Below are 24,960 nucleotides of genomic sequence, written 5' to 3'. Positions count from 1 at the left end.
CTTTTAATATGTTGTTCTGTTAAGATAGTCCTCCATTGCTGCAGGTATATAAGCACGTGTATGCTGGAGGGTTTGGATAATTTCAATATTTTGGAAGGTCCTCATCACTTAGTATTGCAGTTACTACTGACAAGATCATAGTAAATTTCCTACACCTCACCAACTCTTTCTACTTTCTTTTAGATACAACTTCTTATCTAAAAGGTTGGGACAGGGTGCCTGAGTGTCTATAATATCTCATACACTCTACTCCCTGAGAGAAAAGAAAAATGCAAGTATTGTTTAAACTGGACAAGATCAAGGCAAAAATCAGACCCAAGTGAGAGATTTTAGAATTGCAGGCACCAGTCTTGAGTCCTACATTGTTAAGCTAGGTAACATCCTAGGGATTACATAGGCGTAATTACCCGATAGACGTCCGACGAAAAAGTGCAAGGCCACCAATGTTAACACACTTTCAAAATGCTGGTGAGAAGACAACGGCATTAACACTGATGACTCTGGCTATGTTTGCCCCAAGTGCTGGGTCAAATCACAGCTGTACATCAGCCAGCCCCACCTCCAGGTCTCCCAGAATGGCTGTGGAATCTTGAGTGACACTCCAGTGAGGCAGTGGGATTTCTCAACCAAAGTAAACCCTGCAGCCAGTGTTTGCCAACCTCTCCAGCTTGAAAACAAGCTGCTCTTCACCCTGGTTTTCTCCTTCAAAAAAAAGAAACAATTACTCTGTGACGTTTAAAAGAACACAGAGGCAGCTCCCTCTCCAGGGACATCCCTACTTATTTTCTCATAGCAATTCCCTTGACTCTTTTCATCCTGTGTCTTTGTTATAAGACTTTACAGCTCCCCTAGGAACCACATAACAACATGCACATTGGTCTTTATGATAAGAAACAAAGCGTCGATGAATATTCTAGTTTGTGGAAAGCTAGAAATGAGAGCAACATTGGGCAGGGCTTGGCAAAATGAACAAATTCAGGTTTACAATAGTTATGACGTTCTTTTGCTATATAAGAAAACTAAGATAGTGATATTTGGTGATATACTATTATGTATGCAACTCATAAGAATAAAAATAATTAAAAAAAAATAATTAACACAAAAATAAAAACACTCTAAAAGCAAATCAAGCCATTACAGTATACACTAAATTAGACAAAAATCTATGATTTTCCCCATATCATTTAAGGCAATTAATGCATCCTCATACGTGTGCATCCTCATACGCGCACATGCCACTATGCACCCAGAACACTACCACAAAGAGGAAGAAAGCCTGATTCCTACTGTGAGGTCTTCTGTAACGTACTTTAAATACTTCCATGTAAAATATAATGTGTGAGTATTGAGTATTTTTTAATCCACCTTCTCAAAGTGGGCAGCGACCCTAGTTGTGAACATTCATTCTAGAACTGTTTGACTTAGCATGCAATCAAATTCCATAATTTAGTTATCTTTATCTCCTAAAAACTGGAAATTTGTGTAATAAATGTAACAATCAGGTTTTCACTGGTGAAATGAATGGTTTCAAGGATTTATGAATTGGCTAGACATATTTCTGGCTAACTCCCTGCCCTTATATCACAGGCTGTGAAAACCCACCAAGCCCAGTTGCCTAAGACTCAGTTCAGAAATGGCCCACTGCCTAGCCTTTGATTTCAGGGCATTCCTGGTTGCGTGGACTGGGACTGGATGGTTAGCTGAATTCGTCATTAGCATGTTAAGTGTGTGCCTCTGATGAATCTTCCCTGCAAGAACTATGGGACACTTTAAGGTCAGAGAGCGGGGACTTCACAGAGCACATGGAACAGGTTGGGTTCCTGATCGCTACCCGACTGTTTTGGTTGGAAGCCAATCTGAGCAGGCTTTCACTATGCCTGTTTTGGGGAGGAGATCAACATCTTTCCCTGTTACTTATTGAAGGCTACCAATATTTATTAAGGTGACCCAATAACAGCATGTGCCCAAATTGGCTTGCAGAGTTTAGCCAACACTTACCTTCAAGGAGCTCCCATTCTAGAAATTGAGCTTACACACAGAGGACAATTCTACTTACAGATTCTAGGGTAGAAGACCACAAAGCCTCCTAGGCTCACAGGACATCCACACTTATTCAGATATAAATAGCTGCGACTCTTAGTTCAAAGACCTCTCACCCACTTCTATGTGTGACACATTTTTCCTCTCTAATTCATAACCCTCATATTGCAGAAGTTGAAGGAATCTTAGGAATCATCTAGTCCTGATCATTTAACAGATGAGGTTTCAGAGACCCAGGGAGCTGGAAATGCTTGTTCTACATTGCCCTAAGTGTTATTAAAAACAAAAACAAGGAGCTCTCAACTAGAATGTTGCTTGCTTTCTCTCATGTTTCCATTTTCTCTGTTTTTCATCTCTCTCACATGTCTTCTCCCAGGTTCTGGCCTGGTATTTGCTAAAGTATTGCTTTAATTTTTTGTGTATGTCACTATTCTTCTTTGTTCTTCTTTAGCAATGCCAGTCAATTTAATATTAAGTTCCTGGATAATTGGAATAATTTACACCTCCTTTTGATTCCCACACACTGTACCCTGTTACTAGAATAAAGTTAATTTTTTAAAACTATTCTGGTTCCAGTGCTCTTTTGACTTTTCAAGTTTTCTCTTAAATATTTTTTAAATTTTTAATTATTTAAATTAAATTATTAAATATAAAAAGAAAATATTTCTATTCAGTATATTCTATTTCTGCCCCCTCATGTGGGACAACTTGAAAAGTTCTGAGAGGGGATATAGAAGAGGACAATTATTTATTAAGAGATTACCATGGATCAGGTGTCATGCTAAATGCTTCCATGTGTCATTATTTAAATCTACAAAAAATTCTATAATTAGATATTATTAGCCACATTTTTACACAGAAGATAACTGACAAGGAAAATTAAGTAAATGCTGAGATTTCCTGCATTAGTACGAAATAGGTGACCTTGAGTTTGTGCATCCAGGTGACAAGTAATATCAAAGATTAGTAGGAAGCCATAAGGAGACATGGATAAGTATAAGCACTTTCTTGCCCATATCTAAATCCTTACATTTCCTCAACAGAAATCTCTCAGCAGATGCATTTTGCTATGCTACTTTGATGCTTTAGAATTATTTTCATTACTTTTATATACAGATTATAGTTAAAACAAATTTATTCACACAATTATTTAATTTAATAAACTATTCCTCCTTGGCATCAGATATTTCTGGGTCTAGAGATTATGAAAATAAAATAAATAAAACTCTATCTTCATGGAGTGATGCTTAGACAGACATAGAAAAATTATTATAAAATAGAACAAAAGGGAGTATAATGGAAGGTTTATGGCACAGTGGAGGACCTGCAGAGGGAGAAGGGTTAAGAATGAGCGATGACAAGCTTCACAGAGGAACTGATATTCCAGCTCCTTCCTCAAGCCTGAGTCAGAAACAAATTACCATGTATTGGCCAATACAGACAGAGAAGGGGTAAAGACAGAAGATATTTCTCATCTTTAGAAAGATATAGCAATTTCTACTAGAAGCCACTGATTTCTAGGAAGAAAATATAAAAAGTTCTCTTGGCAACGTCAAAATCGATAAGATTAGAGAAAATCCATTTCAAATTAATTGAGTGTCTGCTGTGTTCACACACTGTTAGAGAAAAGAATGTAGTTTCACTTTAGAATTCAAAAGCAATTCATAATAAACTGCCAAAAGTTATAACTTTGCTTGCATAAAAAAGCACAAGTAAGAACTAAAAATTCTGCTTCAAAGCCGAAAGTTTTACTTAATGCTGAAAAAAGAAGAAAACCATACTGGATGGATTTTACAAGCATCTTTGTTTTGTTATTTGGCACTGTTATAGATAAAGATTCTTTTAAATTTAGAAAATGAAGGCAAATATGTTGATTGTTATAGAAACATATGAACTTAATTTGAAAATAGTGAAGACTAAAAGTAAAGGTATATATATAACTTTGAAGGCACTTTAATGATTTTTAAATGTAAAACTAGTCAGACTATATCAAAGGGTAAGTATTTATGACAGTTACAGATTTATTTGTTGTAATCAGTAAATTTTTAAAAGATCTTAGTATATTTGTATTTCTCTTACTATGGATAAAGCATATCGTCTTACTGCGAATGCTATACAGTTAGAGAAAGCAAACATTCATATTCAGACCTAAGAGAAAGCAAACATTCATATTCAGACCTAAGGAAACAAGAAACCTGAGTTCATATAAATACTAATTTACAATAAGATGGAAACTTAGGTAATACATTCTTATTTAAAGAAATTAAATGCCTGGGAAAGTTTATTTCCATTTGAAAGCACAGAGGAAAATATTTTTAAATAAAATGTTTTTTGTTCTTCTATTGTTTCTTCTATTTGTTCTATTTTTCACCATAAATCATTTTAAAATATAGGTAGCCTATATTGGAGCACTGTGTTATGGAAGTTGGCTTTTTAGAAAAGTATTGATTTTCTTCTAATCTCCTTTATTCCTCTCACTTTAAAAGTCTTTTGACAATCCCAGATCACTCATTTTAAAATGCATTCCCCAGGTACCACCCAAATATAATGATTCCTGTCATATTCATTTCCAGGCTCTACTAACCTGACCAGACGCAGAGGCGACGTGAGGATAGCACTCTCTCTGTGTGTAACCCTCGCTCTGGCCTGTCAGGCAGAGTCCTGGAGTCTCTCCCTCTTCCCTGTTGCTCAACTGCATTAGGTAATAAGCAGCAGAGTCCTGCTCTCCCTGCCAAATAGGTAACACCCAAAGTCCCTGGGGGCAGTAGCCAGATTCCTTGTTCCCTGAACTTCACTGAGTTTCAACATTTAAACCCAAGAAAAAATGTTCGGATATATGGGTGACCTCCTAGAATGAGATGACTGGGCAAATAATTATTCAAATATCATTGTAAACACCACACAAATGGTATCTTGTGCCCCTTCCTCCTTCACGCTAAATACATCCAAAGCTATTTCTGGTGAGTACTTTTAAAAGTCATTATGCTTGTCTCCAGAATCTGACTGGAGGGCAGGTGACACAGTTTTGTTGTGTGTTGATTGACTTTCAAAATACTCACATCACCATATTTATTCCTTATAATATCACTTTGCATTTAATTTGTGAAGTGATAATCTTATCAGAAGCACATTCCGCCCCCCACCCCCGCACCACCCTGAGCTAACATCTGTTGCCAGTCCTCTTTTCTTCTTTTTCCTCCCCAAAGCCCCCAGTGCATGGTTATATGTCCTCCTGGTAAGTTGTTCTAGTTCTTCTATGTGAGCCACCACCACAGCATGGCAACTGACAGATGGGTGGTGTGGTTCCATGACCAGGAAAGGAACCTGGGCCGCCAAGGTGGTGAGAGAAGCAAACTTGAACCACTAGACCATCAGGGCTAGCTCCAGAAGCACATGTTTTGAAAAACCCAAATTGTGTCATGTTATACTAATGGCTAAGACTGAGGATGCTTACTACAGGCTACACACTGTTCCAAGAACTTTATTGGGATCATCGAAATTAATCTTCATAACAACCATTTGAGGTAAATATTATTATTTTCCCAGTACTACAAATGGCAAAAGTACCAAAGTACTGAAAGGCAAGACGACTGAGAGGCTGAGTAACTTGCGCAAGGTCAAAGAGTGCTGAACTATGGTTGTATCGACCGGCATGCGTTTGTCTGCAAGTAACAGAATACTCCAGTAAAAGTAGCTCAAAATACGGGGTAACATTTATGGACTTGTCAAATAATAAATAGTAGGAAATAATTATCAGTTCCCAAAATGCTAGCTTTTCTCCAAAGAAGCCATTTTAAAATATTGGGCCGTCATACCATCTTAATAACAGAATTCTTTGCTCAAATTGCATGTGTGTGTGAGTATATGCAATCAACTCAAAATAAAGACCACAGAAATGCCACAGATCTCTCATCACCTAGAATAGTATATTTCTTTAAAGGGAGAAAATGTTACATGTTAAGGTTTCAAAATCAAATCCAAGTTCAAAATAAAAATCAAGTCCAAGTTTCCATCACTCCAGGAAACACAATTGTCTATCGTGACAAAGAGAATGGGAAGTATAAAATTAACCAATCTGCAACAAAGAAAAGCTATGCTGGTAACCTGGAAAGGGCTTTCCATTTGTTTTTACAGAAAAGAACTGTCACAGTTGGAAACTTTGGGAACAGCTGTATATTACTGAAATGGAAACGTGTTTCACAGTCACAAACTCAGGCGTGCAAAATGAGAGTATATTTTTTTAAATTTCATTTTTACCTCCACCCTCCATTCTGTCTAATCCAGCATATTTCATGTAGTCACTTTTAAACAACTTTCCAGTTTTGTTATTTCTCAGTCATTTCAGGTTTAAAACTCAGTTACATTTTCCTCAGCAGGTCTTCTATTCAGAGGAGGAGATGGCAACACAGAGCATGCCCTCTAAACTCGTGACTACGGCTTTCCCTTGTCCTCGGCATGAGCTCTTTGTGGATGATGGCTCTTTTTCTCAGTTTATTACACAATGTACTAGGGCCTTGAGCACAGTGTTAGGGTCCAAGGGGCTCCATGAAGCTGCTTATAAACATAGCTGCCTATACACCACACACAGCCCATGATACTCCACTGCTCTGGTGCCACAATTGATGCAATGTTTTCTCAGGCTTGTTCTCCCTGAGCAACACCTCTGCTTTGAGATCCTCACACTCGCCTGTGGGGTCGAAGAGGAGGAAGAGCTTGCCTTCAGGAATGAGTCTGCAGCAGGGCTGATCACAGGGGCTCTCTGGGATTCATTCCCATCGAACTGTTCCCACTTCTACCCAAACTTATGGTCCTTTTATCTATTTTGGTATGGCATTGAGAACAACTGTTTCAGGTTGACCATAACTACTTTCCAAATCTTTATTAAAACTGAATGGTAACATAATGTCAGTTCCTTGTCTCCACTAAAAGTCTTTCCTCAATTGGCAGCTTCATATCTTTCAATCAGAAAAGAAAATGAAGAGGGTGGGAGGGACAAAACTATGTGGATTAATATCTCACAATATCGTTTTATCATATTGGAAAAACTATAAATTGTGGGAAACTAACACATGATAGAAGTTTAGCTAAGAGAGAGACCAATGGAGACTGAAGTCCTAAGAATATGTTCACAGAACTCTTAGATCCTTAGTCCTCCCTAGAAGAGTAGTTGAATATTTAAGTAGAAGGAAGTGGGATTCTTGGCAAATAAAATTAGGTAATCACATAAAGCATCTAGCACTGTAATTGGTGTGGCTGAAAAAGGGCATGTGAACAACCTAAGCCTGGTTTGGCATGAAGGTTCATGTCCACTGCTGGAGGGAAGTGTATCTAGACCAGGTCATAGGAGACCTAAATGGCTGAGCATAGTCTGGCAGAGAATATTGAAGAAGGGAAGGACAAGATGATTTTAAGGTTTAAAATCATGACCAATACCTCTGGTTAAACGTGCTCATTGAATACATTTTCACTTGCACCTGAAATCTCATGAAAAGAAAGTGATAGAATTTACAAAAACATGAACAGATGTGTTCAGCCTAAAGATTTAGATGAGAGAGGCCAGAAAAGAAGCCAATGTTTAGAAAACAAATGGACTAATGATAATTACTCTCAAGTGTCAGATTCTAAACATCTAAGCCTAGAGCGGAAAGCCAATGAGAAGCAAAAAGAATCTGCCAAATCATCCCAGATAGGGTCACGGGTTAGCAGCATGGGGTGCCATGGAAAACAGGGTCTGACTTGGTTGAATATCTTTAAAAGTCTTAAACCCTAGATCTTCTCCCCACATGCTCTGCACAGCCTGCCTATTCTCCTTCCTACCTTGTCAACAGGCGGGGTGTACTCTCATTGCAAACACTGAGCGGAGAACTCTGGACATAAGAACAGGAGGCACAGCTAGGGGCATGGGGGAGATCTGTGCTGAAATAAGTTTAAGTGAAAGTCCACATACCCATGCCTTGTCCACTGCCACTTCCAGAACTCTAGCAAGCTAGAGATTACAGGATTCCTTTCTGGGGGAACGGACTGGTGTAAGAAAAAACACTTGATACCACTTTTTAGTGGTGCTGGGGGCAGTGGGGGAAGACAATGAAACGGCCAGGACCTTATCAGATCCTTCTACAGCAGTACTGTCCAATAGAAGTAGAACATGAGCCCATGTTATACATATTTTTGAAATGTCCAGTAGTCACATTAAAAGTATAAATAAATAAGTAATGTTAATTTAATATTCTATATTATTTAGCCTAGTATCATAAATACTATACTTCCAATTATTATAAAATTATTAATAATATATTTTACTTTTTTTGGTACCAAATCTTAGAAGTCTGGTCTTTATTTTACTCTTGTAGCACATCTCAATTTGGACTAACTACATTTCAAGTTCTCAGTAGTCACCTATAGCTAGTGGCTACCATATTGGACAACGCAGCTCTAGAATGAGATCTGTATTTATTGGCCACAATTTTAGATATAAATGGACAATCACCAGACATCTGAGGAACACCTCTGACATGCAGGACAAAATTTATAAACAAATAAGCAAACAATAAGGATGAATATAAGAAAAGGGAATAAAAAACACCAAATATTTTTGTGATTAATGTCTTCAGACAACTAAGAGAAGATACTGCATGATGAAACTAGTGAAACAGAAAACGATGAAAGCATAAAAAGCAGAGAAATAAAAGGTAGCAATCTGGACAGTTTAGACAATGATTGGAGAAATAACACAGTCAGCAGAGCAGCTGGGACATCAGAGTAGCAGCACTGGCGCACAGAGGAGCCATTACAGCAACATTAGAGCAGTAGAAAAGAGCCAACATCCAGATGATGGGATTGCCAGAGAAAACAAAATAAAACCAGAAACAAAACAGGGAAATAAGATAGAATGGAATCTAGGACACAAATCTCCAGAGTATAAGAAGCCAGCAGCTACAGCACAATGGATTGTGGCCATAGGCCATGGCCTTCCTGCCTATCTTCACAATGTTGCAGCATCTCAAGAATAAACAGAAGATCTTGGGAGTAATGTCACATACATATCAGAAAGACAACAGACTTTGATAGCAACACTGGGAATTTAGAAGTCAAATGAGCAATCTTTTCAAAAATCTGAGGGAAAAGGAATTCCAACTGTTATTCTATGTGCACACAAATTTTCAAGAATGAGGATAAAGACATGTTAATACATGCAAGGTCCCAAGTATTACTTTTCTTTTACCCTTTCTTAAGGAGGTCAAGGAAGTTGCAGACTATAAACGCCAGCAAAACAAGGGAGTAAACAAAGAAAGCAGAAGACAGAGGATTGAGGAAATAGCTGATCTGGTAACTGAGAGACAAAAGAAATTTCCAGGAAGAAGTTAAAGGAAGTTTCAGGGTAAGAAATTTGTCACAGGCACAGGAAAAAAACCCACTTAATTTTGGATCAGGACAGAGGATTTAAGGAGGCAATCATCATCACCAGAAAAAGTAAATTGTACCAGAAAGAAAGTACTCACTATATACTTTTTCTGAGCTCTGCTGCTCAGAAGATTTATAATAATAGTGTAAGCAGTAAGTAACATGAAAAATGCACTACATTAATTGGGTTGCCAGAAGAGAAGTACCTACTTGGAGTGTGGTACTATAAAAACTAGCTCCTTCTCTTCCACAGGAGAAAATCAAAGGCTAATGTGTAAAACAATTTTTTTTTTTTAAATCAAGGAATATCACTGTAGGTATGTTATCTAGAAATCACACAAAGTGTTTTCTCTTGGAAAGAAACGTGGGGGATGGAGAAGGTGGGGAAAATAGGGCAACTGTCTTTATTTTTTCTTTAAGTTTTAAAATACTTTTTGACTGTTTTTTTCAGTAACAAACATTTGATAATCAAATACATTTTTAAACAAAATTATATTTGAATTGAGCTGTGCTCCACAACTGCTTACCAATCCTTTACTTTTTTTTCCATCTTGTGACTCTTACCTTCACTCTCTTGGTTCTGCTGTGTTCTCTTTATTTTCTTAAGAATTTCCCTGTAAACCTACTTTCTCAGGATGCAGCTTTATTCTCTACTTTACCCAAAAGATTGAGGCCATCCACTGCGTATTTTCAACATCTCTACAAAAATATAGGACCTACTTCACCCAGGTACTAAAATCACTCACCTAGAATCCTTAGTTCTTGTGAAGGTATTTTCATGCATGGGTAGTTGGTCAAATTAATATTTCTGGGAGGGGATGGGTGCTAGAAATTTCTGTAACCGCCATTTTGCTGACATCATTCCAGTTTAGTCTAAAATTTTTATTGAAGTCTTTACAAACAGTTGCAATATAATTCTGTACATGAGAAAATCAACACACAAAAATTTAGTTCTTTTTTGGAATTTGACCAAGATATTACAGCCAATTGCTTACCAGCTCCCAGTCACCTACCCTGTAAATCTAGAATACTTTCCCCTCTTGAATTATCTTCACTTGTCAATAATTTTAAAAACATACTTGGGAAACTTTAGTGTAATAACATATACAAAAGAAAGAAAATAAGGCATAGATTCAGATAACAGATGATCAAGTAAACTTAGATTGGAAGATTTTTTATAGTTTATTTGGTACAATCTCCTCATTTTAGCTAAGAAGCAGAGATACGACGTTAAAAGTCACCTTCTCAATATCATAGATAGTAAGAGAACACGGACCAAGTTCATATCTCCTAATTCTAAAATCTGAAAGGGATATTAAGAATGATTTATCTAAATGATTTATTTTTCAGATGTTGAAACAGAATTCCAAATTGTTCATATACATTTTGGCTTTTAACATCTTATCCATAATATAATTTTGCACCCATTTTACAGAGGGGAAAACTGAGACACTGAGAGGTTACATAATTTATTTAAGGTCACAAAAGTAATATGTAGCACTTGAATTTAAATTTATCCAATGCCATATAGCCTAAAATTTTTACACTTGGGAACTACTATCAGGGAAAACTGCAAGAGTTTTCATGAAACTTTGCTTTTTTGGGAGAAATTATAAAGACTAGAAGTAAAAACAATTCCAAGCTTTGGGTTAAAAGGGAGGAAAGGTGTTCAGGAACTCATTTATTCATTTAAACACTTCCTGACCATTGACGATACCCAGACTTTGAGCTTGGCACAGGCATACAACAATGAATAAAATACAGTTTTTAATAGATTGTGGTTTTGTTGAGATGAGATAGACTAGAAAATAATGGAAGAGCTTCAGTGGATAAATAGACATTTTCTAATCACACAAGAAGGAGAAAGTCCAGTATAAGCAGAAAGAAAAGTGTGCATATTTTCAGAGGTGAGAAGGAATGGTATATTTGGAAAACCACAAAAATTGCTCTTAGCAAAGTAGGAAAACAGTGAGGCAAATGGGTGGAGACCAGATTTTCAAGTCCCTTGCATGATATTCTAAGAAGCTTGAACTTTATTCCGTAAGCAGAGTGGAACCATTAAGTAACTGTAAGTAGGTAAAGTGACAGGATAAGGGTTTTCACCTTTAAAAGGTCATATTAAAAGCAGTAAATTGGAATGACAGTCCACATACAAGACTAATAAAATAATGCTAAACAGACACAAGGCTCTAAACTAAAACTTGTACTCAGTCTCATGAAGAGGAGTGGACTCAGTCTAGACAGAGTTTGGATGGGGGTACTTGCAGTGCGTGGTGGCAGCCGTGGCAAGGAGAAGCCAGCCCTGAGAGCTGTCATCAGAAGTGGGAGCAAGACTTCTGCTGAGCTTTTTTGATGGCACTCTGGAGCATAACAGCAGGGGTAGAAAGAGGAGAAGTGAGGAAGACTGGATAAGAACTGAAGCAACTGTCCCAACAAAAGCAGAGACGAAACACCAAGGGCCAAGGAGCTGAGGCACTCGGCACTTCTTTTATACTGGCTCTGATTGAAGTGACTATACTATCAAGCCAACAAATAGCAGAACAGAGAACAATGGCGCTCACAGACTTCAGATGATATTAGGAAGTATTTAATCTCCTAATGTCTCATTTTCCCCACTTCACATTGCAGACTGGGGTTTGGATCCCAAGGAAGCGCAGAATCAGGGCAGCACTGCAGCATCATGGGAGTTGGGAGGATAGATGTAGGGGATAAGGGTGGGGAAGAAAGGTCAAGAGACGGAGGGTTCTGCTGTGAAAGGCCAGGGACCAATACACAGGAGACACTGATCATTTGATTTACTTAGTCTAGAGTCAGTAACCAGACTCAGTTAAAGGAGGATCTTGTCAGGAAGAAGCAATGAATAAAATGATTATATGAGCCTGCTTTTTGGTGAACCTGTTTATAAGTTATCTTGTTTGGCCAGTGGGTATATAAAATGTAAATACATTATGACAATTTAAAGAAGTATAGGATAAAAAGAGAAAGAAAATTTGAGCCTAAAGCCAGTGGAAAACAAGGAGACTCTCCAAGAAATAATCTGGGTAGTTTTGCAATTAAAAACAATCACCACTCTTTCCGTTAAGGCTGATATGCTCTGGAGAAACAAGGACTAGATGTAAGGAAAAAAGAGGAGCTGCCATTTTATTCTAGTGTAAGTACTACAACAACTATTTTAAGAATATCTATGCTGTGTAAAAAGTTTGTGGAAACACACCACGTGCAGGAATATGTCAGGTAAGAAACCTGGTTGATCCTAATCCTCTTTTATTCCCACTTCACATAGGTACCTGCTGCTAAAGTGGCCACACAGAATATTCCTTTCACCAGTACAAAAAGCAGTAATATCTGTGCAAACTTCCAGACGGTAAGATTAAAGAATATACGTGTCCAAAAGTACATTATGCAAATTTGACCCTACATAAAATAGAGAAGACTGGACCCCAAGAGCACTATCTTAATTTCCCAAGCAACTGATGGATATTTTTATACGTGTTGGTATTATTCCCCTTTTATTACTGTTAACAAGGAATTAAATCAGTCATCAGGATCCTGCTGTAATTTACCTATTGAACCATTCAGATTAACGGTTCCGAAGTGCTGCCATTGGCTCGCTTAACCCACATACCGGAGGTCCATGATAGACATCCTGCAATCTTTAAAAAGATTGAAACCTTGTTAGGGGAGAGCTTGGTGGCATAGCGGTAAAGTTTGTGACCTCTGCTTTGGCGGCTCAGGGTTCGGAGGTTTAGATCCCGGGCATGGACTCATGCACCACTCATCAAGCCATGCTGTGGCAACATCCCATATACAAAATAGAGGAAGATGGGCACAGATTTTAGCTCAGAGCTAATCTTCCTCAGCAAAAAGAGGAGGATTGGCAATGGATATTAGCTCAGAGCCAGTCTTCCTCACACACACACAAAAAATTTAAACCTTGTTATTTGATTAAAAGTTAAACTGCTTAACTGGAATTTTAACGTCTCAATTTCAGTTTCCTGTTCAGTAATTATTATCTCTGGCTCACATAAAAGAGAGTTACATCTTTCTTGTACCTCTGGAAAGTTACAAGATGAAACTTTACAAGATGAAACCTCTGGAAACTTACAAGATGGAAAGGAAAGATGAAATAGAATTATGCTAAAGGGTAAACCTTAAGAAAAAAGTGAAAAATGAGCATCTTTGATCATATCTTCAAGGGTAACTTAAGGCAAACTCCATAAAGTTCAACTAAAATAGCTTTTCTTTATTAACAAGATAATGTGATAAATAAAGCAGAGGTGAAAAACAAATCACTATTTCTTTTGCATTGCCTTTATCATATTTTAAGACCAATCAAAAAAAAAAACAGATTTTCCAAGATGGAGAAACTTAATCTTACATATAGGACTGAAAGCTTGAATTTATTATGCATCTCATGTTTAAAAAGCATATTCTATAAGTCAAAGAAACTGGTATATTTAACAATATTCCAAATATCTTGAATATTATATTATGGAAAGAACTTTTTTCCATGTATGACTTATGGAATCAAGCTTCATTTATAGCCTTATCTCACTTCCCTATCTCCACCCCGAGACCCAACCCTACAACACTTCCTTGACAGACTTATAACAAGTTACAAAGCAAATTAAAGGCAGAGGACATTTGTAAATGTTTCTGCTCATTTTAAATCCATACATTACTGAAATATTGAATCTTATTCAGTCATGAACTTGAATTACTTACTAGATGTTCTTTTCTTTAAGCAAAACTTAAATAATGATAGTAGATTCTGTAAAAGGGAAAATAAGATTATCCCATTTATTTTAGGAAGTGTCTAGAATATCTAAGTAGAAAGTTTGTGTGTGTGTGTGTGTGTGTATATATATATATATATATTTTTTTTTTTTTTTTGGTGAGGGAGATTGGACCTGAACTAACATCCGCTGCCAATCTTCTTCTTTTTGGTGAGGAAGATTAGCCCTGAGCTAAAATCTGTGCCCATCTTCCTCCATTTTGCATGTGGGATGCTGCCACAGCATGGCTTGATGAGCAGTATGTAAATCCGTGCCCAGGATGGAACCTCGAACCACGGGCTGCTGAAACGGAGCAAGCGAACTTAACCACTACACCATCAGGCCGGCCCCTGGCATATATGTATTTTAACTTCATTTATATAATTTCAATTGAGATGGATGTTTCCAGAAATATGTTAACTTACAATAATTCCCATCTCCAAGATTCTACAATCTCTGATCATTAAGTTTTTTATCTATGTAGTAAGTGGAAAGACCCCTTAATTTCTTCACAAGTAACTTTCACTAAGTAAAATTAAAATTTCATTCCATTTATTTCATATCTGCCAATGGTATATATTTTTATTTACATAACAAATTAGTTTTTATGGTATAAGTACAAAGAAACTAATTAATTCCCTAAACAATATGTGCACATTATAGTTATTATACACAAATTGATCTCTTCTTGTGGTTCTTATTGATTATCAAATTGCTAGCATAAGAGGAATAAAATTTTGTATTAAAATACCCAATCTGTTGAGCATACCATAGGGCATAAGGAGGAAATTACAAAGGAACTTTATTAAAATCTTATCACCAAAGTAGTGAAAAGTGGATTTCACAGAAGTAGGTTTAATTACTGAGGTAACAAAGAAATTTGTCATGAGAAAGAGAAAAGAGCCCCTGAAATCCAGGAGCTGGCCCGGGGCTATCTGTTAGGTCTTGTTGTTTCTGGACACTGGCTGGCACTCACAGCCTGGCCTTGGTGTGCTCTTGTTGAACGTAAACAATCTCACAGAACATAAACTTTAGACAAGGCCACTCTGTGATCATGATGGATCAAGACAAAAACAAGATGCTCTGTAATTGTGTCTGAATATAAACCAATTAGGAACATTGTCTGAGCAGATACCACACATTCCCCTTTCCCAGTGGATATGAGTCACAGGGCTCCTTTACCAATTGCAGCCTTAGCCAGTCTTGTCTTCTCTCCTCCTAGATAAGATTTATTAAGACACTCAGTCATAAAATTTCCCTGCTTCCCAACAACATCTAATTCAGAACAGAGCTCTGCTTCCTTAGACCTTCTTCCAATCACCCCAAGTCCAGATTCTATAAGAGATTCTTTCTAACACCTTGTAACTGAGTCACCCTCAGTTCCCTGTGGTACACCTCTCCCTCTGCAATGAGTAGTGAACTCACCTTGTTTAACTACAGGTGTGTTCCTGGTGGTCTTTGGCTGAAGGGCAGTGACAGTAAGAAGGCATCTAAAAAGCTTGGCTCCTCATGCCAGTGTTACCAGGGTGCTCTGACATATTTGGTAACACAATCCCCCAGAATTTTGGAGAAGACTAAATGTAACTTCAAAGAAGAAAACTTAGAAGATGCCATAGTGATGAGGAACAGGAGAGATTATTATGGGTATGCAAAATGACACTGGAAAAAGATTTTGAGGTTAGAGCAGCTGTGTCAAATATGGAATAAAAGAACATGCCAAAATGAGGGACACAAGCCAGGGTGCAGGCAGGGGCACATCCCCAGCTGAAGGACCAGGAAACACCGACGAGCTTTATAATCCTGCTTCAAAAGAAGCTAGAGGAGAATTTTAAGTCTGTGTCTCCAAAACCTCACCAAGGGGAAGTCTCAGCCACTACACTGAAGATATACTCTTCTTATATCTACAAAAGAGGACATAAGAATAGCATAATATAGTTAGGGAACCAATGACCCTCCCAGTTAAGGGCTATCGAGGTAATAGTAGGTGAATTTTAAGTAACTTCTTAGAAGGGATTAAGACAAAGTTTGTATTTAGAAGGGAATAAAATTTTAGGTAATCAGTGAGGTGAGAATTACAGGGTAAGAATGTAGACTAGGAAAACAATAAGAGTGATGATGCTGCTGCTGCTGAAGATAATTACAACAATACGATAACAGTGAATTTCTCAACAGCAGGCATTATGAGTACTGAGTTAGGCATTTTGGGTTATCTTCATGTACACCAACTTTTGAGAACCACTGTGCTAAATCTTTGATTTAAACAGCTGTTAAAACTGAGCCGCGTGCTATAAGATAGTACCTCTCACTCTCCACACCTCTCACTCACTGTCCTTGTTTTCCAAAAGAAGGAAGGATTTCAAACCAGAGCAGACTCGGGGCTTGGCTTATCCATCGTAGTGCGTGTCCTTTCCTAATCTTATCCTGCCCTCAACCCTTCGCCTACATAGCAGGCACCTGCTGGGTGGTCACGCCTGCAACCTGAACCAAGTTCTGATGTGTCTCCCTTCACCACCAGGTCACAACCCAGAAAATATGCAAATTAATGCTCCAGTATTTTTGCAAGTTTTTTACTGGTTCTAACACTGGATCATTCATTAAACTCTTTCTCATTCTTGAAATTTTCAGATTACTTTTTTAAAAAATTATTTTATTGAGGTCATATTGGTTTATAAGCATGTAATTTCAGGTGTACATTACTATATATCAGTTTCTGTATAGACTGCATCATGTTTACCACCAATAGTCTCAGATTTCTTTTGAAATTACTTTCCTATCATAATTTGAATCCTTAACTTTGTTTTTCATTTATTTATGGTTTTATTCCCCCAATGACACTGGCAAATGTTTCATTAATCTGTAGCCCCTGAAAGAGTAAAATCAAATACATTCCTTAAGTATTCTTAGCCTAGACTTTTAATTGGGATAAAATGGAGAAGCAACAAAACAAAAACCTGATATTTCCCCTCAAGTAGCTCACAGCATGGCCAGGGAGATAGACTGGTAAACAGACAGTTATAACACATTGTGACACCCACACCCAGGTGGGAGATGGAATGGTGGGTTAGGGAAGGGTGTCGAAGGACAGTTGGTGGAGGAAGTGACACCTTCCTTGAGAGTTACGGAATATGAGGCCAGGTGAAGAAGGTGGGAGAGGAAAAATGGTCCCAAGGCATTCCGCCAAAATAGAGATCCATAAGAAAACATACAAGTGGGGAAATATAGATAGTTTGGTCAGGCTTTGGTACAATGTATGAGTTTTGGAAAAACAAAACAGGACACTGGAGAGGTGGGCACAAATGACATCATGAAGCCCTAATATAACACAAAATATACCAAACTGAGGTTTGTGCTTGAATACCTAGGAATCCGTTCTCTCAGGAATTTATCTTGAAAGCAGTATAGAGCTACTCAAGGATTTTAGGGGAGGAGCGCATGATAAAATTTGGGTTTAGGAAAATGGCTCTGGCACAACTTGGAGAATAGATGGGAGGGAAGACCAAAAGAAGTCTTTTGAAATAATCTAGGCAGGAAATTACCTGGTCTGAATTAAGGCAGTGGCTGGGGAGGAAGAAGTTGGGGAAGATTCCAGAAATATTTAATAGAGATAGGGAGATATTTAGCAGGTAGCATGAATAGCTAAATGGTGAGTAATTAGCTAGGTAGAGGGGGAAAAAGTCAAGAATGAGTCCTAGGTTTCAGGCTCGAGTAAGAAGTTGAAAGACAAGAATGGAGGGGAAATAATAGGACTAGATTGGGGGTGGGATGAGATTAGTTCTATCGGGTACTTCCACTCTCTAGCTGCAAGATCCTGGGCCACTTTCTCAATCTCTCTGAGTCTGTTTACTCATTCTAAAAATGAGGATAACATTACCCATTTTAAAATTATTGTAAGAATTAAGTAATAGTTAAGCCAACCCATCTCCAGCATTTGTCACGTGCAAGGCACTTGTGTAAGTATTTTACATATAGTAATTCTCTTATTTTGAGCAAGTGACCTATGAGGTAGGTGCTTTTATTATCCCTGTTTTACAGATGAGGAAGCAGAGGCACAGAGAAGTTTACTAACTTGCTCGAGGTCACAGAGCTGGGAAGTGGCAGGTCCAAGTTTCCAACCTTTTCAATCTGGCTGCAGAGAGTGTGCCTCAACCAAAAATTTGCAATGCCTCTCATTAAATACTAGGCATTTCGCATAATGATTATCCGAGTGCCGTGCAGGCATCGGTAGGTTATAATTAGTTATTATCGCTTAACCCATCCATTTGTTTAAATAGTATTTGTGGAGTATGTGTATATGCATACATTCTGCTGAACACTGGGATAGATTCAAGCATAGTAAGAGACATCTATCTTGGGTTGTTTACAATTTAATTTTGAACATAAAATGCACATGATGATGCAGAACACAATGACAAAAGAGGTTAGATACTTTCAACTCAAGAGGTAGAGCATCCACATCTAGAACTTGATCAGAAGGCACGTAGATATACGAGTCTGAAGTTCAGGGAAGAGATTGGGGCTATTAAATGTAGACTCGGATCTCTTCAACATGTAGATTATGGGTGAAACCATAAAATAGATAAGATCACTCTGTAAGTGTTGATGGAGAGGAGGAGCCTAGAAAAACTGCAGAAAGGGAAATGAGACTGACAGTTCAAGGGCGAGGTGAGGCGAGGCTATAAAAGCTCACAATTTCATGGGCCTCAGAGTCCTCGCATGTAAAAATCAGTGGGTCTTGGTTTAAGAGTGTGCTAGAACTATTGCCACTTCTAATGTTTGCAGCTCTTGCTGTGAACAAATGCGAACATTCAGAGAGCTGCTCAAAGTCGACTTTCAGCCTTAAACCTCAGGGAAAAAGCCAAGCTTCATAGCTGTTGCTTTGCCATGGTAGATAATTATTAAGTAGTTTTCTTTTCACAAAGGCCATTCAGATGGTTTCAATTGCTTTTATTGATTTTACAGGATTTCAGCTTTAGAAATGCCCTTGCTGTTACTATGTACAGAAGTTCTACATGGGAGATCTCAGAAAACAAGACGGCATCTTCAACACTCAAGACGAATATTAATGGGCTAGAGAAGATAAGGGGAAGAGTTATAGTAAGCTTTCTTTCTGTTTGTCTCTTAATACTAGGATTTACTGTTTGCCTTCCCTAATCCTGCTTTTCCTGACTTTCTATGGTAAAATACCGAGTTTTACTGAACTACTGTTAATAGGACTGCAGGATAGGGTTGCGATACACCGAGGTTTGAAAGACTGAAAGTGAAGAAACTTGCAAGAGGCTCTGAGTGAGGTCATAGTGGAACTCTGAGCAAGGGGTTGAGGAAGAAAACAGACGATGACTGCACCTCTCCCACCAGCTGGCCACCGCCTCCACCCCAGAGAGGGTTCTGGGGATGTGTGACTAGGCTGGCAAAGAGAAACTACTGTACATGCCCTGGTTTCCCATCAAGTGAGAAGTGGAGAAATCACAATCTACCTGGAGGCAAGGTTAGCAGACCTTGAGGATGACCATTGGACCCAGAGCGAAACTGACTGAGCTAAGAGTTTTTTTCCAGCTTTTTCCAAAACTTGTATACATAATAGCGAAGACATCTCAAGAGGATGAACACAGAAGCCAACATATCTAAACTTTGCACGCAGATTGGGGAAAAGGATTAAGGCTTCAGTGGTATTAGGTGAAACGAATGAGCTTTGTGGACTCAACTCACTGAGAAAATATTAGCATCTGTGAGTTTACTTAGTGTAAGGTGAATTATAGAATATTTCTTTACTAAATTTCATAATTGATTTTTTAATAGATGATCTACCCTATATGACAACACATACAGACACACAAACTCAAACATGCTGGGAAAAGCAGGGGTGGTGCTGGGTGGTAACATTCCATGAAACTACCTACCTGAGGATTTCTCACACAAAAAACTGCACGGATCTATATGTGTAGCTTTATGGTAGAGATTTATGTCAATTTGAATATTTAGAAAAGAGTACTAAGCATAACAATTAAACTAATTGAACAAAGAGAATTTTTAATTGTTTAAATGATTAAAACTTCTTAAAACGCTAATCATAGTCCTTAGTGGAAGGTGAACATTTTGGGTTAGAAAAGATTTAGACATAATATTTTTGAATAAAGCATAAAGTCTATCTATGGAGTGCTAACTGTGTGTCAGGCAAAGGACATCACTGATACTAAGTTACAGATGACCCCTGCCTTCATGGAGCTTATAGCCCAGTGGGAAGTGCAGACTCAATGCAATAGCCAAGGTCTGTGAGCAGAGCCCTTATCACTGTACCTCCCCCTTATCACAGCCCATGTCGTCCCACATTGCCATTGCCTGTCTGCATCTGCTGAGATATAACTGTTGACCAAGCAGCACTTAAAAGGATGGGGCTCATAGAAACTTGAGGTCTTCCCCCCAAGAGACCAAGCTAAAATTTAGATTAGTGATTTTTTTTTTTATTTTTTTGCCATTTCAGACAAAACAGTTCAACAGGAAATAAATTCAGGAAGCTATCAAACCTAAGGCTTAGAGTGCACACTGCAGTTACATTATTTTATTCTGGAAGGTTTCCATGTGTCGTATGTTAGTAACTTAGAATTTTCAGAGTAAATTATGCATTTGAAAAGGCAATGGCAAGGTGCTAAGAGTGGGCAAGGAAAGGAACCCTGTCCAGACTCTTCCTTCTGCTCCTGTGAAGGTAACGTTAAGTCCCTTGTTTGGGTTATTTTCTTCCGGAGATTGATGGTTCATTAACGGGTCTGTCTGTGTGCAGTTGACATGGTGGAAACTTTGTTTATGACTAGTTTTACAATTTCCGATTCTTTCCAGGAGACTTCACTCAGTCTTGCATTACTCAATCGCCTCTGGCTAGGAGCAAAGGAATTTACCTCAGGAGGTAATCCATGACTTTACTTGGAATGCAATGGCATATCTCATTCATCTACCCCCATGCCCTAATCTTTGAGGCTAACCAGACCACCTAATACTTTTTCCTTCGACATTTCTATAGAATACTGAAAGTAGCTAAACTGATATATAAGGCCCCACACAGGCACTTCCAGGCAGTAGCTCTCTACTGCCCACGGGTCCTGTCCCCATGCTGAAACACTTCCAGGCAGTAGCTCTCTACTGCCCACGGGTCCTGTCCCCATGCTGAACACAGAATAAAGGTGCACAAACCAACGAGCGGCTTGTGTCTGAAAATTATTTTGCGACTTGCGAATCAGCGGCCCCACATCTCAGTGGTGGAGAAAGTGTCCGCAAAATTCAACCTATGTCTTCCTCATTTACTAAGCGATTTTTTTTTAACTTTAATCAAAAGGTTTCATTCTATATAAACAAAATTTAGAACAGCCACCTAAAAAAAGATCCTGGATCTTTATAAACATCCAGCACAATACAGTTTCTAATAATGTTCTCTAGAGCCTACAAGAGTGTCTGACACAGTAAGTGCTCGTAAATATTTTTCAACAAATGTGTCAATGAATAAGTGAATCTGAAAGGTAATGACTCCATCATGTATTCAACCAAAATACGTTCTGGCTATTTTCGGGTTTAGTCTTGAAGTGGGAATACTTGTTGAAAAGATCCTGCTTACTTACTAAAAGTTGATACCTTTCCTAAAAAGATATTGTGTTTAGAGTCCATGCTACGAGATCGCTGTACTGACTAAACTAACTTTTATTACTTCATTTTTAAAATTCCTAGAATAAAGACACCTTACAATGGCATCTGTTACATTTCAAACAGAATAATAATAAAGATCCTGAATAGAACAAAATGAGCCTCCAAATGAATTTCGATTGGACTGTGTTCCTAATTTTTAACCATGACGTGACGACTAAAATCCTATTTGATTTCCTAAAAATTAAAATAGAAGTGTAAGATTTACATTTGAAAGATTTAATGAGAAAAAACATTAATTGTGAGATGAAACTAATAGTTTTTTTAATAAAATAAAGAAACTGTCCTTTTTCCACGTTTCAACTTCCCAAGCACTGAGGGGTGAACAATGCTTTTCTATTTGAGCACATTCTGGAACCCTGGTGAGTGTAGCCAAGCTGTCTGCTATGTCCCCTCCATAATGCTTGCCAATTTTCTGTCATTTCCCCCTTCAGATGACAGTGTTTTGTGACAAAGTTCTCTGGATATATTTCAAAACATCTTCAACTATTTAACAGTCTACCACTAAGCACCTATTGAAACGTGTTCTTTATCCTCCACACAGCTAAATTTACTTTACACAAAGCAGAATTTACCTTACCCTTCTCCATAAAGACTGGCTAGAGAGCTCCTTGTGGAATCAATGGCATACTAATCGCCCTTTGTAAAAGAAAAGAGTTTCCAGTGGCTTAGCCAATTTCTGTACTTCGACATACAACACACCAAACAGTTAAACTATTTACTAATCTATACTTTTTTATATTCTCTGTGCACTTACACTAGCTTTAGACCAATTTCTTTTCCTGGTGAACAATTCACTGTGATGGGGAAAATGACTTTGGATTAGGCATTATTTAGGAGTCACTCCCCCTACTCATTCCAGATCACTCCTTTTAGATTGTAGGAAAGTAGTGACACACTTTAGAATTTCCATCCAAAAAACAATCAAAAACATATAAACAACTGACCAATAAAAAACATTTTCCCTTTTCATTCATTTTAAAGCCTTTTTTAATTTCAAAATTTTGTGAATTGTTTTCAAAGAATTTAACTGTGAAGCTTAATTTATAAATACTAAGATTAGATTAAATTCCTTAATTAGTAATCTTAATCAGCAATTGATGCCAAAAGCAAAATTAGCCATAGTCACATCAACAGCAATATATTATTATGTATTTCTTCACTCTAAGAAAAACATATTCTTCCATTTAATTGGCCCACTCTGCAGTCTTATATGGTCTCAGCTACTGATTTGTTAGCACTTTACAGCCTTTTTTCCCCCTTCTTTTTTTTTGCCTAACTGATTCCTCTGAGTTCAGATTACCTTTTTTCCCCGGTGAAAATTATTTTATTATCCTGAGGTGTTTGCTTTCTTTCTTAAACTCTCAGAATACTTAATTGCAAAGTTGTCATTGTCCTTTACAAAAGGATCCAATTCCAAATAATTAGTGTTTGTGTTCTATATCATTTGAAAATATTTCTCCTTTCCCCTTGTCAGGATTACAGGAGTCTCATATATTGCCCCACAAATCCCACTTTCATTATTTAGTCAGGGACACCTGAGAACAAGACAGGCCACCTGTTTCTCTTCATCTGATCCAGATCCCACCTGATGTCCGAGTTCTCTCACAGGAAGGGAAGAAGTTAATGCTTTTGTTAAGAATCAGCCTAGAATGCTTTCCCCAGAATTCAGCACAGCTCCAAGCAGTCTTTCTCCAAAGAATAGAAGGAAGTGATCTTCTTTAAAGGTAAAGAAGCCTATCTGATTCATTCCCAGGCTTTGTAGAACAGCTGGAGTGTCAGAGGGAGCTGCTTTTTCTATATCAGCATCAAGTTTTGTCTCTGAATAAGTAGATCCTTAAGTTTTCTCTCTGCATACGTAGAATGCAGAAAGGACTACATTCTTTGCAGTGATTCCTGTTCTTATTCAGCTGTATTATCAAACATGACATGTAACAAAAAGTCGGCTATGTAACAAAACCCCCTTCCCCCAAAATAGGATATCTGGGCCCACAGTCAAGACAATTTCTATGACCACTAATTATCAATAGGTTTATATATGGAAAGATTTATTTTCTTCTTTCCTTATAGGAGTCAGCTTGTTAAGAGGATGGGGTCTTTAAAATTGTTTCTTAAATATACTTGTCAGCCTTGACAATACACCAAAAAACATTTTCAGAGTCCCATGAACAAAGATAATTAAACTTCTAGTCTTGTTAAAAAATTGTTTTTCCAATTTGGAAGAGAAAAATCAAATTGGTCAGATTTTTAGTCTCCTTTTCAAAAGAGTAATATTTTTAAAAGCCTATAAGAAGGTAAACAGAAATTTAAATAAAATCAGAACTCAGTCTAGATTAAGACATTCCAGATCAATTTAGAGAATCTGAAGGAATAAAAATTTCTACTGAAATTATATTTTTTGAAATAATTAGATGTTTAAGTTTTCTGATACTTTCTAAATAAAAGGCATGAAAATGTGTCAACGTAAATTTCATAGGATCAATCTAAAGACTAGTGGAAATGTAAAAATTTAAATGTTAAAAGTCCATTTCTTCATTCATTTAGTTGAAAAATTATAAATCTGTTAAAAGAAACATCATAGACTAAATTATTACAGCAGACAGTACTTTTCTTAAAGAGTTAAAAATAGTAATTATTATTTACTAGATGATAATCTATCAACTACAAAGAAATTTATGGCCACAATCCTAAACAAAAATAATTTTGCTCACCAAATTTTGGAGGAGCTTGCTTGCCCAGATGTAGGATCTTGAGACTGGCTTCAGAGAGACTGTTGTAGAAAGAGACACAGAAAACAAACACATGATTTCCACAGCACAGCAGCTAAGAACTCAGAAGTGAGGCACAGGGTCTCAACCATTCATGTGTCTCTAAGGTTATCCTGACATCTGAAAGCCATTGACATCCTGAGCCTTCCAGCACTTCTGACGCATGCCTAACACAAGATAAATTTAGATCCCTGACACCTGAGCCAGATGAAGTGAAAGTTAACGAAAAATCTCAGTTATTTTGTGCTTCAGCTGAGGAAAATAAAACCCTTAATCCTTTTCCTGTTAAA

At 37.6% G+C, this 24,960-nt stretch overlaps 1 protein-coding gene across 4 annotated transcripts in view; it reads right to left on the bottom strand.

Moving 5' to 3' along the window:
• Positions 1 to 24,646, bottom strand: part of CD36 (CD36 molecule) — an 83,312-nt gene extending 58,666 nt beyond the window's left edge. The window contains exons 1-2 of one of the 4 annotated variants that reach the window (XM_058524323.1): positions 4,625 to 4,700; positions 560 to 702 (exon numbers count right to left, since the gene is read on the bottom strand). The gene's annotated coding sequence lies outside the window, so the exon portion shown is untranslated. The other 3 variants (XM_058524343.1, XM_058524305.1, XM_058524313.1) reach the window with 3 other exon arrangements.
• Between the last annotated feature and the right edge of the window lie 314 nt (positions 24,647 to 24,960).

This window comes from Diceros bicornis, chromosome 3 (genome assembly GCF_020826845.1).
Source record: "Diceros bicornis minor isolate mBicDic1 chromosome 3, mDicBic1.mat.cur, whole genome shotgun sequence".
In the NCBI taxonomy this organism is placed as follows: domain Eukaryota; kingdom Metazoa; phylum Chordata; class Mammalia; order Perissodactyla; family Rhinocerotidae; genus Diceros; species Diceros bicornis.
The sequence above is the reverse complement of the archived record's forward strand: the minus strand, read 5'-3'. Positions and strand labels throughout refer to the sequence as shown.